Here is a 19190-nt window from a genome sequence, read left to right as displayed (position 1 = left end):
ACTGTTCTATTGAAGGGCTCTTCCCTGATGGGTTGCTTCCCTCTTCCGCCGCTCTCGGTTCCACAGATGGTCTCTATGTTTTCATCCATTCCTCACGAACTGACCAATCCTTGGATCCTCACAGACCCTTTAGACATTGACACTTAAAGAGAAAAAATGTTGCTGTCACCAATTAAATTTGCCTACCAGGCCATTCAATTTGCATCCAAGTCTCCGGTCACTTTGGTCACGACCAACGGTACCATCGCCCCTCCCATAACTGCTCCTTATTTCTATCCCCTCAATCAAGTCCTACCTAAGGACGAAGCTATTAGAGAGATCATGAGTTTAAAAGAGCGACCTTGGGAGGACTCGCACCATCATGTTTCGATATTTGATTCGGACACGATGCCTCTTCAAATCCTGTCACCTGACATACCAAAAATCGTTTCCTCACCCTATACAACTATCCAAACTTTGGACTTGGAAGGAAACATGGGAAATATTTCAAAGATATTGCTCATCGATATTTCTGTCACAACAGGCATTGTGGAAAACATACAGATTGGAGCCCATCGCAATTCTGAGGAAATTGTGAGCTTCACCTGCCCTTTTAAGGATTTTTGCGATGTTTTCCCTTGATCTTATGAAGAAATGCATGGCATAGACCCTTCTATTGTCAAGCATGAGATCAAGAAGTATTGAGCATTCTTTTTATGGTATTTTTCTTGTTTGTTAATCTGAAAAATCCTCGAGTCTCCTTCTTCGAGCTCGTTAAACTACCACGAAGAAGAGCGAGCATTCTTTTTATGGTATTTTTCTTGCTTGTTAATCTGAAAAACCTCGAGTCTCCTTCTTTGGGCTCATTAGAACTACTACAAAGAAGACGTGAGCACTTTCTTTTATGGGATGTTTTCTCGCTCTAAAACTGAAAAATCCCCAAGTTTGTCATCGTTGGGCTCGTTAAACACATACAACGATGGTCTGAGCAACTCTTTTCACTCTTTTTCCAACTCATTAAACTGAAAAAATCATTAGAGAATTCTTTTTAGGCGCTTTTTTCTCGCTCATAAAATTGAAAAAATCCCGAGTTTGTTCTTTAGGCTTGTTAAACGTTTATAAACATGACCCAAGTATTTTTTTAGGTAATTTTCTCGCTCGTTAAACTGAAAAATCCCAAGTTTTTGTCACCGGGCTCGTTAAAACATCTACAGAAAAAACAAGAGCACTTTCTTTTTTGAGACCATTTCTCGCTCTTAAATTGAAAAATCCCCAAGTTTTTCCCCTTCTTCGGGCTCGTTAAATCTACAAAGAAGGAATGAGCAGTTCTTTTACCTCTTTTTCCTTGCTCAATAAACTGAAAAAGATACCTTGAGTTTTCTTCATTTGACTCGTTAAAATTTGATGAAGGTATTGAGTTTATCGTCGCATGATTTATTAAAAATTCACGACGAAAAATGAGTTTAGTCAGTCTCCTTATACTCGTAACAAAATGAGGTGAACATCTATTGAACATAGTTTTCTCTTTATCCGGATTCAATAGATTAACTCACAAAAAAGTATCCGTTTTGGGTATACTATTAACCTTTTGTCACACCTGGTTAACAACTATGACAAAGGGACCACCCTAGAGTCGTTCTTTAGGATCTTTTCAGACTTTCTAAATATGAAAAAACCATCGAGTTGTCTCATCTGGACTAATTAAATTAAACATACAAGGTATAGAGTCTCTCTTTTTATGATCCTTTTCAGGCTCTCAAAACATGAAAAGATCAACGAGTTTTCCTGTCTGGACTCATTAAACTAATCAGATAGGGCATAAAGTCACTCTTTTCACGGTCCTTTTCAGACTCTTAAAATATGAAAAGATCGATGAGTTTAACCTTATGGACTCACTAAACTAATCAGACGGGGAAAGTAGACAATACAACTCCATTCAATATTAGAAAGTGTGGTTTGGCAGCAGTTGTTCCCTTGAACATGGCACTCCCTCAGATAAACCTTCCTTGTGACGGCCTCTCAATATGAATCCTACCATCCTATGAGTTTTAGCCTAAATACCTCGATGTTCTTGCATCTCTGTATCCTAACACTCTTTGGTGTTCATGAGTCTAGTGCTGCATGGTTAAAACCATTGTCGTGCCTTCTATTGCTCAAGGGTTAACCTTTTGTTTCCTACATCAACCCATCAAGCATATCCTTTCATCATGCCCTTTCTTGTTTCGGCCCAATGCTCAAATATTCCTAAAAAAATAAATCATTCTTGCCCTGTTTCATGTTGATTGATGTAGGACAAATTATTGCCTACCTTTCAATAGGTATCTTCCTATCGAATTCAACACTCTACCTAGGAAGACAACCCAAAAACACATTAAGTGCCTTAGTACTTGCAGACATTAGTGGTAGGTCGCCTTGTGTTTGATCAAGGGTTCTCATTATTGGCTCCTGGTTAAGCGATTCTACGGGTGTTCAACGACAAAAACATATTTCACACTCATTAGATTGTACTGTGCCTCTTAGATACCATCACCATTATTGGTGGCCTTCCTCATGTCTGTTAATGGTCTCCATTATTGACTCGTAATTAGATGATTTTGTGCATGTTTGACATCAATGCATATATTCACATGTATCGATCTATGCTGTTCAGTGAAGATGAAATCAAGACCTTGGGTAGAGGCTTGCATCACTCAGCCTTGCTTCCTCTCCCGAGTTGCATATATTGTTTTTTGGAGACAACTCACCAAAATGATTCTATTATGACACCAGATCCACATTGTGCTTATCGGCGGCCAGCATCATCATATCTCTTTTATGAGAAAATCACTCCGACATAGCTCGACTCAGGACATGATTTTAGTTGTTATATATATATATATATATATGTGTGTGTGTGTGTGTGTGTGTGTGTGTGTGTTGTATTAGGTTTCCCGTACCACCCGAAGCCCTGATCCTTTCTCTCTTTTTGTCGAAGAAGCAAAATTACAGTTAAGTAAAGTATTTCTGCATCGTTGCAGCCTCCAATCTCATACTTTAGGGGGCATCTTTTATACAACAAAATGACTCCCTCATCAGCTCAGAGGAGAAAGACATGATATCTGAAGAAAATACCAAGATCACAAGCCTTGATTCCAAACTAACACTGGCTAAACACTGACAACATGCTTTATAAAGCTTCTCTGTAAGCCTAAGGGAGCGTTAGTGACCATACTAACTCTACTTGTTGATTCGGGGACAATTTTAGTGGATCCTAATGACTATCTAGAGGTCAAAGGAGCGAATTGACTCATAAATATCTCTATATTACCTCCTAAATCTACTCAGAAAAGCAAGGAAACATCTAAAATTCAACCTATTTGTGGGATTTCTAAATCCTAATGAAGGAGGAAAATGGGAAAGAGCTAAAAGGTTTGGCAACATCCTTGCTTTTATCTTAAGAGACTCATGGAGGAACTTGGCAGCCCTGACTCAATTGCTACATAAGCAAAGCTAGGGCTATGGCGAAAGAGGTCAGATCATTTGAAAGGACAACTTACTTGATTGTCGAGAATAGTCTTAAATCTAAGCCTAAGAAGTTGGTAAGGGAGAGAGAGAGAAGATGGAGGGGTAATGGAAGGCTGATGCAACAAATGGTTGTAATCACTCTTCCAACATTAATATAGAATTGTAGTTGTACTGTCTACTCCGTGGTGTTGGTACTATCATTCATTTACTTGTTTGTCCAATACCTTTTAGCATGAGTAGCTTAGTTATGTGTAACTAGATGTCTTTTATGCATTCATGTATTAGTTATCAAGGTTGTATGTTGTGATTGTGCTTGTCTCCTCTATGTGCAAGACTTGATCTGGAGCCGGCTCAGGGGACTTCCACCTAGCTGCATTGCGCTCTCCAACAAATCTACACAGAGGCTTGAGGTAATCAATCTGTTTTGCTTTGATAGTTAGTTATTTTTTATAGACATGCATGTAACTCTGTGACAACTGCAGATAATATTACAGTCTAACGAAGGTCCCAGGAAGACCTTTGAGGGTATCTCCATTCTCCATACACCGTGCATTTTATCCTATAGCACTACAAGTTACAAGGCACTGAAGTGTTTCCAGGTTTGCTTCCTAGATAGATTGTTGAAGTCAATAGGAAGAGACCTATTGAAAGGTAGGAAATAACGTGTCCTACATCAGTTGACATGAAATGACACAAGAATGAATATTTTTGAAGAATATTTTGAGCATTGGGTCAAAACAACAGAGGGCATGATGGAAGAATATTCTTGATGGTTTCATGGAGGAAACATAAGATAAATGTTTTCCATTGAACAATAGAAGGCACGACACAATGGTTTTAACCATGCAGCACTAGACTCATGAACACCAAAGAGTGTTAGGATACAGAGATGCAAGAACATCGGGGTATATAGGCTAAACTCATAGGATGGTAAGGTTCATATTGAGAGGCCATCACAAGGAAGGTTTCTCTGAGGTAGTGCCATGTTCAAGGGAGCGATTGCTGCCAAAAAACTCTTTTCAAAATACTGACACAAAGCAATTGTATTGTCTACTTTCCCCATCAAATTAATTTAGTGAGTCTAGATGGGTAAACTCATTCATCTTTTCATATTTTAAGAGTCTGAAAAGATCATAAAGAGCGACTCTATTCCCTATCTAATTATTTTAATGAGTCCAGATAGGCAAACTCATTGGTCTTTTCATGTTTGAAGAGTTTGAAAAGATCGTAAAGAGTGACTCCATTCCTAATCTATTTAATTTAATGAGTCCATATGGGACAACTCTGTGGTATTTTCATATTTCGAGAGTTTGAAAAGATTGTAAACAACGACTCCAGGGTGGTCTCTTTATCATAGTTTTTAGCCGAGTGCGACACATGTTTAATAGTATACCCAAAAAGGTTCCTTTTTCGCAAGTTAATCTACTGAGAGTTGGATAAAAAGATAAAGCTACGCTCAATAGATGTTTGCCTCATTTTGTTACGAGTACGAGGAGATAAACTAAACTCGATATTCGTCATGAATTTTTAATGAGTCACATGACGACAAACTCAATAGATCTTCATAAAATTTTAATGAGCCAAATGAAGAAAACTCGAGGTATATTTTTCAGTTTAATGAGTGAGGAAAAGGAGGTAAAAGAACTGCTCATTCCTTCTTCGTATATTTAACGAGCATGGAGAAGGGAAAAACTTGGGGATTTTAAAATTTAAGAGCAAGAAAGAGTCCCAAAAAAGAAAGCGCTCATACTGTCATTATAGGAGTTTAACGAGCCCGATGACGAAAACTCAGGGTTTTTTTTATTTCACGCGTGAGAAAAGTTCCTAAAAAAAATTCTCGGAGCTTGTTCATAAGTTTTTAACGACCTTGAGGGAGTAACTCAAGGTTTTTTCGATTTTATGAGCAAGAAAAAGTTCCTAAAAAGAATGCTCAATCTATCTTTTTCAGTTTAGTGAGTTAGAAAAAGAGAGAAAAAGAGTTTCTCAGATTGTCGTCGTAGGAGTTTAATGAGCCCGATGACGAAAAACTTGGGGATTTTTTATTTAGAGAGCGAGAAAATGTCCCATAAAAGAAAGCACTCATTGAGAATCGAACACGGTCATTTCTGTAATTCAGCCCTGAAGATCCTTTCATCAACATGAGTAATTTCTGACAATATGGGGCCATGGCGCCTGATAAATATCATAGGAAATGAACTACTTCTACTTTAATGACTTCAATTAAGATAAGTCATGTCTCCAAAGTGACTATAAGGGAGTTTTTGAGCCTCCACTTTAACCATGTGCATCATTTGAGAGCCGTGGGAGTGTTTTCGAGCTAAAAAAGAGAAGATCTTCCATAGACAATTGTGGGCAATTTGGGTGACCATTCGACTTGCCACCTGTCCAAGGTAGATGAAAAAAACTTTATCTTGCATTACTTAAACTTTTTTAGCTACATTGGGGGTTGGATTTTTAGAGATTTTGGGATCCCTAGTTCATTAATTACACCTAATGCCTCCGTCTAGGCTTGTAGGAAGCGTTCAACGCCCTTTATGACTTGGAGGAGGGCATTCATCCTCCCTATTTTCCACAGGGGGGGTGTTAGTGCATGAGGGTGCACTCTAAAACCCCAACAAGTGTTTTCTTGAGCTTTACTGCCCCATTTTAGTTGATTTTTGGGTTGATTTATGTAGGTTTTGAGCCATCATGACTAGTTTATGGAGAGAATGGGCCCATGATCGACATGAATTACTTATGAAAAATGATCCAGCTTGTATACTTGCATTTCGCTGATGTGGGTTGATGAAATATGCAAAGCTGGACCTAATGAAAGGGTAGGAGCAACTTTTGAGCTGGATCATTTAGCGTTGGGATGAGCACGAAGGGGTGTTCAGGATCGTGGATCATGATCTTGCAATTGATTGAGATGACATCTAGTTTATGATAGGTGTGTCATGTAGAGGAGCACGTGAAAAATTGACTAGTGGTAGGCCCGATCCCCGATCCACTTTATAGCTGGTCCAAGCTTATTGTATTCCTGAGAGTGACCTTGTGAGCAACAAGGTCCCTATAGAGTGGATCAGATCCAAGTCTATGAGGGCTATATTATGGATGATTGTGTGCTTGGCGGGGTCTAAAAGTCCCCATGTTGTGACAAAGGCCCAAATGTTACTTGCCATTGATTGTGTTCAACCGTAGATCTTCAACTGGTGTGAGGCGGTGCTTCGTCAACTGAAGGTGGAGTTGATTGCGTGTAAGACCCATACCCAATACAGTTTTGGATATGGTACTCTCATTGTTTCCTTTATACTTGAGAGGGTGCCAGTTATGTGACCAAAAATGAGTTTAGGTCCACTTGATCTGAGAGATCCTAGGTAGAGGCAATCGACATATCTCAATCCTCGCACTGGAGGAGGGCCCATCCGGGATTTTTTTGAAGAGGATTTCTTCGAATGCCTCAGTGGTTAGATCGTGATGATAGATGATTATGCCTATGAGGGCATGAACTTCACTGGTGATCCTGACTTGATCTTGCTACCTGGTACAAACTAGGGGCCTCAAGGTAAGAAGGTTTATTGAGAGTGCTTAAGCATTTTCAAGCTTTTGAATGTTTATGCTATATTTTTGTTGATTTTATGGGTGAACTAGTACTGACATGATGATTTTTTCTTGACACAGATGTGTCACTAGTGCAACCTATAGGCAAGCCTCACCAAGTGAGGCGAGGTGGCCAACTACCCGAAGGTGGGGGAAATGCTTAGAGTCTTTGCAAGATTCTGAGGAACCTTGAAGGACTGAGTATGGGTGTTCCCCCCTTCCTATGAGGGAGATTCCCACTCACATGAATTGACACACAGTTGGTGTGCCTGAGTGGTTTTTGGTTCCTCTTCGAAGGATAGCTAGAGCTGTATTGAATTTTCATGAGCAATAGACTCTATTAGAAGGCGCATGGTATAGAGAGTAGGTGTTTATAGCTAGGCTTAGTAGCCATTTTGTACTTAAAAACACCCAAGTTTTGGAAATTTTTTTGATGTAAAAGAATGGATTCGATATATATATATATATATATATATATATATATATATATATATATATATATATATATATATATATCTACAGACATTTTGGTATTTTATGATGTAAATATTTTTTAAGTGTTTTTGTAAATTTTTAAATGTGTAAAATATTTAGTTTCATACATGTATCTATAATGAATGAGACAAATCCCAATCTAACACATAGTTTGCCAATGAATCAACAAATGTATTAAATTATCGAAGAATGTGTTCATATGTAATAAACTCAAATTGAATTTCCAAGAGTTGCACCCTTAAATAATGACGTAACAAGATTGGATTACGAATGTGATAATGATTTGTCAATTGCATAATGATAAGCTGAGATTCTAACCTGACCACCAGATTGGAGATGTCCTGAGATGACGCTTCAATGAGAAGAGAAATTACAGACATGTAATCAACAATATTGTTGGTGGCAGTACTAAGAAAGACAGCTTTGGAACAAACCAATTCTAACTCAGGTGTGTAAATCACCCAAGCAGCTAATGCAATGTGCTGTGTGTGATGACTGACACCATCCGCGTATCCTATGTATGCTAAGGGTAATGACAAAAACTGCATAAGGAGAAATATGTATGAGACAAATACGTCAAAAATACTAAAAAATTTCCAGTCACATAAAAAAAAGAAGCAAAACTTATAAATACATAAAATTACAAAGCACATGCCTAGTGCAGTACTAGGCATAATACTTTTTCAGATAGAGTCTGTTTCGGGGCTCAGTGAGCAGGATGCCTTCCCAGTCCTAAAGTTCATATGCCCCTTTTGAGAGGGCCTTCATGACAAAATATGGACCGAGCCATAAGGGTTGAAGTGTTCTTGCCCCTAAGAGGTCATGTTTTTTATCATAGAGTAAAACAAGATCTCCCTCTTGGTAAGAATGAGGCTTGACCTTTTTGTCGTATTGGGCTTTGACCCGGTGCTTGTGGGCTTCGAGTGCCATTTTGGCATCTTGACGGGCTTCATGTAGTTGATTGAGGTATAGAAAGCACTCTTCTTCATTAGTGGTGTCGGGCAAGAGTTCAACATCGATTTGTAAGGAAGGGATATGATAATGGATAGGTAAAACTGCTGCCAAGCCATAAGCTAGCTGAAACGGTGTAAATACTACAATTTTTTTTACTAAAGTTTGGTATGCCCACAATGTAGGATATAACATTCGATGCTAGTTGTTATACAGGAAAATGACCTCCTCATTAGTTTAGAGGGAAAAGACATGATGACTAAAGTAATGACCAAGTTCACAAGCCTTGTTTCCAAGCTAACATTGTCTATACACTAGCGACTTTCTTTAGAGAGCTTCTCAGCAAGCCTAAGGGAGAGTTAGTGACCCAAGTAACTCTACTTGTTACCTCAGGAACAACTTTAGTAAAACCTAATGAGGATCTAAGGGTCAAAGGAGCAGATTGACTAAGAAATATCCCTATATTCTCTCCTAAATCAACTCAGAAAAGCAAGGAAACATCCAAGTTTGACCTATTTTCGGGATTACTAATCCTAATGGAGTATGCAAATTGGAAATAGCTAAAAAGAATGGAAACATAATTGCTTTTACCTAAAGAAACTCATGGAGAAACTTGGCAACCCTAACCTCACATGCTACATAAGCAGAGCTAGGGCTATTGTGAAAGGAGTCAGATGATTTGAAAGGATAACTTACTTGATTGTCGAGCAGAGTCTCAGACTTAAGCATAAGAAGTTGGTAAGAAGGGAGAGAGAGAGAGAGGAGATGGAGGGGTAAGGGAAGGCTGATGTAACCGATGGTTGTAATCACTCTTTCAACATTAATATAGAACTGTAATTGTGCTGTCCACTCCATGATGTTGGTACTATAGTTCATTTATATGTTTATTCATTGTCTTTTAGCATGAGTAGCTTTGTTATGTGAAACTAGATGTATTTTCTATATTCATGCATTGATTATCAAGATTATATGCTATGATTACGCTTGTATTTTCTATGTGTAGGACTTGATCTGGAGCCAGCTCAGGGGACTTACACCTAGTTGTATTGTGCTCTCCAGCAACTCCACACGAAGGCTCAAGGTAATGAAGCCGTCCCGATTTGATAGTTAGTTGTTTAATATGGACATGCATGTATCTTTGTGACAACTACAAATAATCTTACAGTCTGCCAAGGGTCCCAGGAAGACCCTTGAGGGTTCCTTCATCTTCCACACACCATGCACTAATCCCTATAGCAGAATTGGTGACTCCATTGGGGACTACACTTTAGTTCTCTATTTTCCTAGAAAGTTCCTAGATCTCTCCTTCTTCTAGACCTTGCTGCACTTCTTCATTCCTTTTCTAACCACTTAGGACCTTGCAACACTCTTCCTTCATTGCTCAGCCCAGGATCTAATCCTCACAACCCTTTTTTTAAGTGTTTTCCCTCACTAACACATGTTACCAGTGTAAAGAGAGCTTTATAAAGCTTGTAGCTTCACAAATAAAGCGTTAGTGCTACCAATAACTATATGTGGCCTCTAGCACAGCGCGTTAGTCACCCATTTTTTGATAAACAATAGTGTCCGTGACCTCAAAGGGTTGGGAAACTTTCTTCTGGAATGATAAGGGATCTGTAGCTGTGTTTTGTTTGACTGATCTATGTACTGAAAAAATTATTTTCTTAAGAAAATAACTTTCCTTCTTAAAGTTTTTATTTTCATAAAAGAAAATCAATTTTTTTTAATGTTTTCTTCTTAGTTTGTTAGTTCTGCATTATTTGGTTTCAGTAGTTGTTAGTGAGCATTGAAAAGTTCTGTCAGTTATGTGAGTGTTTTATTGAGTAGGATGCATGGAATGAATATTGATGTATGAATGACTCTCCCTTTGTAGAAGTAGCTTATTCATCGAAATTGAAAATTTACAAGCATTGTTTTTTGCATGATTTGAGTGAGAGTCCCATAAAATATCATACGTCAACACCCCTACCGAAGACTCTAACAAAGTACACTTAAAATATACCTAATAAAATCAATCAACAACTCTTTCTAGAGTAAACATACATTAGTTTAGGCTAGGATCTTGGGTTAGGCAGTGTGAGCAAACTACCCAAGATCATAAACCAAAACTAGTTTTATTAAAGAGAGAAATCCTTCTGCACTCATACTGCGGGGACCAGTCAAGTAAAAGTGGAGCTAAATATGAGACGACATAGGACTGTAAGTAAAGGTAGTCTACCTTTTCTTACATCTCCTTTGGGTATTCTGTGTATCAGGTATCCCTTCAGGGATATCAAAACTGAGTTGGGGACTCACGTATCCTTCCCACACAACGTACTGTCTGCGACTATGTCCCCCTAGTAGTGTATGTGATTTGAGGTATCCTTAGTGGCCATACTTTTAGGGACCAACACAAGGTGACTGGGGCAGGCTGCCCTGGTACCTAACAGAGACTGACCTACTCTGTATTCAATTTTTAGGAGGGTGCTCATCTTAACGAGAGTACTTGGCCCCCTAATCTGAGGTTCAGGCAAAGCTCTAGAGAAATTGTAACTATACATTTGGCCAGCTCTCTTTGTTATTCATTGTGATGCTGGGTTTCATTTCCAGTGATTGATGCTTATCAGAAAGGGTCATTTCCCTCTGCTTGTTGATTGATTTACTTAGTGTATTTTTTATTTTTTAGGTGCCAGAGTGTTATCATTTAGACTTTAATAAACATCAATATAAAATTTACTGATAAAAATTATTGTCCACTATGGCTACAGCCAGCCCTCGTCGTCAATATAGATGATTGTTAGGACTTCCCCAGTCATTGTGGAGGATCCATTGAGCTCCAGTGAACTGGGTTCCCATCTTCGGGAAATCAGTCTCCGAGATCTCACATGGAATTATTTTGGACACCCGACAATTCAATCTTATCGGAGGATTTCTTTACTAAAGGGCTTCTTCCTCCATACAATCCTTCGATCACGAATCTGTTTGCCCCACTCTTGGTTCTCGTAGCATCTGTACCTCCTTTATCTTTAGTTGGAACACTTCCACCCATCCCATCGACGACTAGTTGGAACACTTCCATCGACAGAAATCCCTAAGTTCGAAGGGAAACAAGGGGAGGATCTGGGTACACACATCACCACCTATCATCCATGGAGTTTTTCAAACTCCCTGGTGCATGATAGTATCCGATTATGTCTTTTTCCCCTCACCCTTACTGGCAACGCAACCAAGTGGTACATTGAGTTACCACGCACGTCAGTCAATACCTTTGACGCTGTAGCGATGGAATTCTTAAAGCATTTCCAGCTACCCATCGACTATGAAATGAGGAAAAAACTCCTCACTTCATTACGTTACGATACCACCACCCACATCTCTGATCATATACATGAATGGAGATGTAGGTGGAGGTTGGTCAAAGCTCCCCTCCCAGACTATCTCATAGTGGATTGGTTTTGTAAGTATCTACTCCCCCAAATCACTAAGGATGTTGCCTTAGGTGGTACGGTCACAGAAGACCAATCCATACGTCGTGCCCAACACTTAGTTCTGATATATTCATAGTCTAGCACTGTATACGACATAACTCCCAATGCCCCTCGTAACTCCAATTCTCTCACTACTCAGCAACCCGGAGTGCATGCTAATGGGATTATCAGCGCAATCTCCAGGGCTGCTATAAAACAACTCAGTGATCACATTGCCCAGATGTCAGTGGACCCCTCTACCAAATCGACTGCTCTTCCTACCACCGCGATCAACTCTATGCAGTCTACACAAAAACCTGGTGGTAAGAACAAGAAGAATAAGAAAAAGACTGCTCCTTCTGAAGAGAAATCAACAAAGCAGTCTAACCCCAGGCAGAAGGCAGTTGCATTCTCTGATGATGGAAAGGATAAACCTGCTAGATTCCCTTGCAAAATATGTGCCAAAGAGCACATGACCTATCACTGCCCGTGTCTTCAGGGGTGCAGAGATTTCATTGCTAAAAAGGATATTGGCAGGATCCCTGCTATCTTGAATAATCCTTTCCCCGCTCAGCAGTAGCAACACCTTATTGCAAACAACCCCAACCCCCACAAGGGGGAAATGGCTGTTCGCAACATCCTTCAGTCAGTGAAGGAACATCTACCATTTACACCTTTCAAATAGTAGATCTACAAATGAGAGCCAAATCTTATGGAGCTCCAGTCACTCATGCAGAGGAACTGTCCTCAAGTCAACACCCACCGCCGCTTAACGATATTTATATCAAAAGGCCAGTTGTTGACCTTGTGATTCACCCCCCTAAAGGGGAATTTCAATGCACAACACACAATAAATCTACACATGCTGCCCAAAACTACAACATTGTGGAAGACTTCGCAGAAGTGCTGTAGACTATGTCACTACTCGAAGTATTACAAACATGTCTAGCACAAAGAAAAGCTTTACTTTTGGCCATTGGTGGTATTGACCCTCAAGATTCCATGCTTGCAATTTTCGACATGGAAAAGTGTAAACCTCCCCTTTCTCACCAGCTTGCATTTCAGGTGCAAATCTTTTCGAAAGGTAAAGGTATACATAGAACTATCATTGACGAAGGTGATTCTACCTGTGTAATGTCGCCTTCATGTTGGCTCACTTTGGGTTCTCCAAACCTATCCCTGCCATCTAATTCCATTACAGATTTCGACGGCCACACTTTCATCCCAAAAGGTTACCTAGCTAGCTAACCCATCACCTTGTATGGGAAAATGGTAATGGTGGACATCAAAGTCGTAGATAGAAAGCTCAACTATAATCTCTTGTTGGGTCGCAGTTGGACATACGCCATGACTACCATTGTGTCTACTATCTTTCACATCATCCTATTTCCATTGGATGCAAAGGTAGTCACAATGTACCAGATGTCCTTTTTCACCCTTGATTATTCCCCGTTACCAAGCGGCTCTGTACTCTTAGTGGGTGGTGTACCTCACTTTTTAGTATCAGTATCGGTCTACTGAAGGGCTCTTCCCTGATGGATTTTTTCCCTCTTCTTCCACCAACGATTCCAAAAACGGTTAATATGGTTTCATCCATTCCTCGCAAATCAACTGATCCTTGGATCCTACTAGCCCTTCAGACATTGACACTTACGGAGAACAAATGCTACTGTCACCAACTGAATTGGCCTACCAGGCCATTCAATTTTCATCTGAGTCTCCGGTCACTTTGGTCATGACCAACCATACCACTGCCCCTCCCATAACTGCTCCTTCTTTCGATCCCCTCAATCAAGTCCTACCTACAGACGAAGCTATTAGAGAGATCATGTGTTTAGAAGGGCGACCTTGGGAGGAATCGCACCATCGTGTTTTCATATCTGATTCAGACATGATGTCTCTTCAAATCTTGTCATTTGATGCACCTAAAATCGTTTAATCACCTTATACGACTATCCAAACTTTAGACTCGAAAGGGAACATGGGAAATCTTTCGAAGACCTTGTTCATCAAAATTTATGTCAAGATAGGTATCGCAGGAAATATACAGATTGGAGCCAACTGCAATCCTGAGAAAATTTCAAGCTTCACTTATCCCTTTAAGGATTTCCATGATGTTTTCCCTTGGTCTTATGAGGGAATGCATGGAATAGACCCTTCTATTGTCAAGCATGAGATCAAGAAGTATCGAGCATTCTTTTTATGCTATTTTTCTTGCTCGTTAATCTGAAAAATCCTCGAGTCTCCTTCTTCTGGCTCATTAAACTACCACGAAGAAGATCGAACATTCTTTTTATGGTATTTTTCTTTCTCGTTAATCCAAAAAACTTGAGTCTCCCTCTTTGGGCTCATTAGAATACTACAAAGAAGATATGAGCACTTTCTTTTATTTGATGTTTTCTCGCTCTTAAAATTGAGAAATCCCTGAGTTTTTCATCATTGGGCTTCTTAAACACCTACAACGATGGTCTAAGCAACTCTTTTTCGCTCTTTTTCTAGCTCATTAAATTGAAAAAGATATTTGAGAATTCTTTTTAGGAACTTTTCTCGCTCGTTAAACTAAAAAAACCCTGAGTTTTTTCTTCAGGCTCGTTAAAAACTTATGAAGATGATCCGAGCATTCTTTTAGGTACTTTTATCGCTCATTAAACTGAAAAATCCCGAGTTCTTGTCACTGGGCTCGTTAACAATCTATGGCAAGAACAAGAGCACTTGCTTTTTTGGGACCATTTCTTGCTCTTAAATCAAAAAATCCCCGAGTTTTTCCCTTCTTCGAGCTTGTTAAATCTACGAAGAAGAAATAACCAGTTCTTTTACCTCTTTTTCCTTGCTCACTAAACTAAAAAAGATACTTTGAGTTTTCTTCATTTGACTCGTTAAAATTCGATGAAGGTATTGAGTTTGTCATCGCGTGACTCATTAAAAATTCATGACGAATATCAAGTTTAGTCCATCTCCTCATACTCATAACAAAATGAGGTCAACATATATTGAGCATAGGTTTCTCTTTATCTAGACTTAGTAGATTAACTCACGGAAAAGTAACTGATCTGGGTATACTATTAAACCTTTGTCACACCCAGTTAACAACTATGACAAAGGGACCACCATGGAGTCATTATTTATGATCTTTTTAGACTCTCTAAATATAAAAATACCATCGAGTTATCTCATCTTGACTCATTAAATTATAGAGATGTGAAGTAGAGTCGCTCTTTTTATAATCCTATTCAGACTCTTAAAACATGAAAATATTGACGAGTTTTCCTGTCTGGACTCATTAAACTAATTAGATAGGGCATATAGTCTCTCTTATTGCGGTCCTTTTCAGACTCTTAAAAATATGAAAATATTGATGAGTTTACTTGTCTGGACTCACTAAACTAATCAGACGGAGAAAGTGGACAATACAAATGTGTTCAGTATTTGAAAGATTTTTTTGGCAGCAATCATTTGCTTGAACATGGCACTCCCTCAGATAAACCTTCCTTGTGATGACCTCTTAATATGTATCTTACCAGCCTATGAGTTTAGCCTATATACTCCGATGTTCTTGCATCTCTGTATCCTAACACTCTTTGGTGCTCATCATGATTCTAGTGTTGCATGGTTAAAACCATTGTCGTGCCTTCTATTGTTTAAGGGCAAACCTTTTTTCTTCTATTTCCTCCATCAACCCATCAAGCATATTCTTTCATCATGCCCTCTGTCGTTTTGACCCAAAGTTCAAAAAGATTCCTCAAAAAACAAATCATTCTTGTCCCATTTCGTGTCGATTGATGTAGGACACATTATTGCCTACCTTTCGATAGGTCTCTTCCTATCGACTTCAACACTCTATCTAGAAAAAAGACTCAAAAACACTTCAGTGTCTTGGTACTTATAGACATCAGTGGTAGGTCACCTTTTTTTGATTAGGGGTTCTCATTATTGGATCCTAGTTAAACAATTCTACGGCTGTTCGACGACAAAAACATTTTTCACACTTGCTAGATTGTATTGTGCATCTTGGTCACCATCACCATTATTGGTGGCCTTCCTCGCATCTGTCAATGGTCTCCATTATTGACTGGTAATCAAACAATTTCGTGCATGTTCCACATCAACACATATATTCACATGTATCGATTTATGATGTTCCGTGAAGCAGAAATCAAGACCTTGCGTAGAGGCTTGCATCACTCAGCCTCATTTCCTCTCCCAAGTTGTGTATATTTTTTTTCGGAGGAAGCTCATCAAAATGATCCTATTATGACACTGGTTGCACATTGTGCTTATTGGGGCTAACATTGTCATATCTCTTTTATGAGAAAATCACTCTGACATAGCTACTGAGCGTGAGAATGCCCGACTGAGGACATGATTTTAGTTGTTTTATATATATGTGTTGTATTAGGTTTCCCGTACCACCTGAAGCTCTGATCCTCTCTCTCTTTTTGTCAAAAAGGAACATAACGGTTATGTATAAAGTGTTTTGGCCATTGTCATAGCCTTTGATCTCACACTTTAGGGGGCATATGTTATACAGGAAAATTACCTCCTCATTAGTTTAGAGGGCAAAGACATGATGACTAAAGAAATGACCAAGTTCACAAGCCTTGTTTCCAAGCTAACGTTGTCTATACACTAGAAACCTGCTTTATAAAGCTTCTCAACAATCCTAAGGGAGTGTTAGTGACCCAAGTAACTCTACTTGTTACCTCAGGAAAAACTTTAGTAAACCTTAATCAGGATCTAAGGGTCAAACGAGTAGATTGACTAAGAAATATCCCTATATTCTCTCCTAAATCAAATCGGAAAATAATGGAAACATCCAAGTTCGGCCTATTTGGGGGACTACTAATCCCAATGGAGTATGCAAATGGGAAAGAGCTCAAAATAATGGGGCACACAGAAGCGATAGATGCCCTAATTAATAGGAATAGCACCACGGTTTCTCCATCGGCCCAAAAAGTGGGAAGGGCTTCCGCCCATTTCGTGAAATAGTTCACAACTATAATAATGTAGTTGTGTTCGTCAGAGGAAGTGGGGTTACAAGTGATGAAGTATATCCCCCATTTGGCAAAGGGGATGATGAAGATAAACAGGTGCAGTAGGGCTGGAGGAGCGCACATTTTCTTTGTAAACACTTGACAAGGGTGCCACTACCAGAAAACCTTGATACAATCTTTGAACAAGGTTGGCTAGTAGTAGCTTGCGTGTAAGATTTTCTAAGCTGTAGACATGCCAGAAAGATGACCGCCACATGCCCCAGCATGGAAGTCATTTAAAACGTGTTCCGCCTCTTCATGAGTGAGGCAACATCAAATAACTGTATCAGTGCCATGACGATATAAAGTATCATTTAACACTAAATAGTGTCGTGCTTGGTGGTGGATGCGACGATGGTCACCTGACGATAGTTCAGGGTGGAAACGTTGCGCTTGGAGGTAGACAAGAATGTCACCATACCAAGGGTCAGTAGCATCGATTAGATAAACAACTTCATCTAGGAGAAGATCATGGGCAATCTCGTTGGGATCGACAATGGGAAGAACCGAAAAAAGTTTAGTGAAGACTAAAGATTTTTTCACCTTGGCAATGATGAAAACTAGATAAAATTGTTGGAGGATGACTATCGATTTGGAATACTTTCCTCCAATTATTTGACGAAACAAAATGTGTCTCATGGGATTCTCTAAAGTGATGACAGTAGTCTGTTGTAGAAGTATATAGTGTGGAAATCGATTGAAAACAAAGACAACTGCCAAGGATAGCTTTTCCACATGTGAACATTTGAGTTCGGGCCCAGCCAGGCCTTTTGATAGATAATAGATCACATGCTAACTAAGATCATCATGAGTTTGAACCAAGACCATTGCAAGAGAGGATGACGAGGCTGCCAGGTATAGGAGAAAGTCATGCCCATAGTTGGGAGCACTAAGGAGTGCGACTGATATAAGCACCTTTTTCAAGGTATCAAATGATTTTTGAGCTTGATCATCCCACAAGTATGGTACTCCCTTCTTGAGTAGGTACATAAAGCCTTTTGTCAATTCGACATAGTTTTCAATGAACTGTCATAAGAAGTTTTCTTTCCCTTGCAAATGTTGGAGCTGTAAAATGGATCGCGGTGCAAGAAATTGAGTAATTTCATTTACCTTATTAGGATCAACCCTAATCACGTACTTGGAGGCAATGAAACCAAGTAGGTGTCCAGACTCAATAAAGAAAATAAATTTATGCAGATTTAGACATATGTTATAGAACTTGCACCTAAGAAAAATAGCTTGTAAATGATTTGGGTGCTAAGCTCGCTTCTTGGAATGGGCTGGGAGGTCGTCCATGTAACCCTAAACAATGTATATGATATCGTGAAATGCATAGTCCATAGCCCATTGAAATGTTGCTCTAGCATTCTTTAAACCAAATGGGAGTTTTTGATACAGAAAGATTCCCCATGGGAAAATGAAGGTGGTTTTTTTCTAGTCTGTCGATTTTATAGAGATCTGGTTATATCCTGAGAAACCATCCATGAATGAGAAGGATTCACAACCAGCGCAGTTGTTGATGATTTGGTCGATGAACGGTGTTGGATAGTTATCCTTTGGACACGCAGTGTTCAAGTATTGATAGTCGAAACAAACACGGATGGTACCTTGTTTCTTATCGACAAGAACCAGATTGGAAACCCATTCTGTTAAGGGAACAAGGTAGACAAAACCAACACGTAATAATTTTTCCACCTCAGTCTTGATGGCTGCAGTTTTGCAGGGGTGGACTGGTCGAAGCCTTTGGTGGACAGGCTTTGCATTTTCATATACCTTGATCTCATGCTCTATAATAGAGGGATCTGTGTCGGGCATTTCCTCGTAAGACCAAGCAAATACATCGCAGAATTCCTTAAAAAGGTAGGTGAAGTTTGCAATTTCCTCAAGAGTGCAATCAACTCCAACCTGGATGTTTTCCACGATGCCCATCGTGATAGAAATATCAATGAGAAATGTCTTTGAAATATTTCCCATGTTCTCTTCTGAATACAGAGTTTGGATAGTCATATAAGTTGAGGGAACGATTTTAGGTGCATCATAAGATAGGATTTGAATGGGCATCATGTCCGAATTAGATATTGAGATACGATGGTGAGAGCCCTCCCAAGGTCGCTCTTCAAAACACATGATCTCTCAAATAACTTCGTCCGAAGGTAGGAATTTATTGAGGAGATCGTAAGAAGGAGAATTTATGGGAGTGGATGTG

Source organism: Pinus tabuliformis, chromosome 8 (assembly GCF_031772625.1).
Source record: "Pinus tabuliformis cultivar Carrire ecotype Pingquan chromosome 8, CPIR1, whole genome shotgun sequence".
Lineage (NCBI taxonomy): Eukaryota > Viridiplantae > Streptophyta > Pinopsida > Pinales > Pinaceae > Pinus > Pinus tabuliformis.
The sequence above is the reverse complement of the archived record's forward strand: the minus strand, read 5'-3'. Positions refer to the sequence as shown.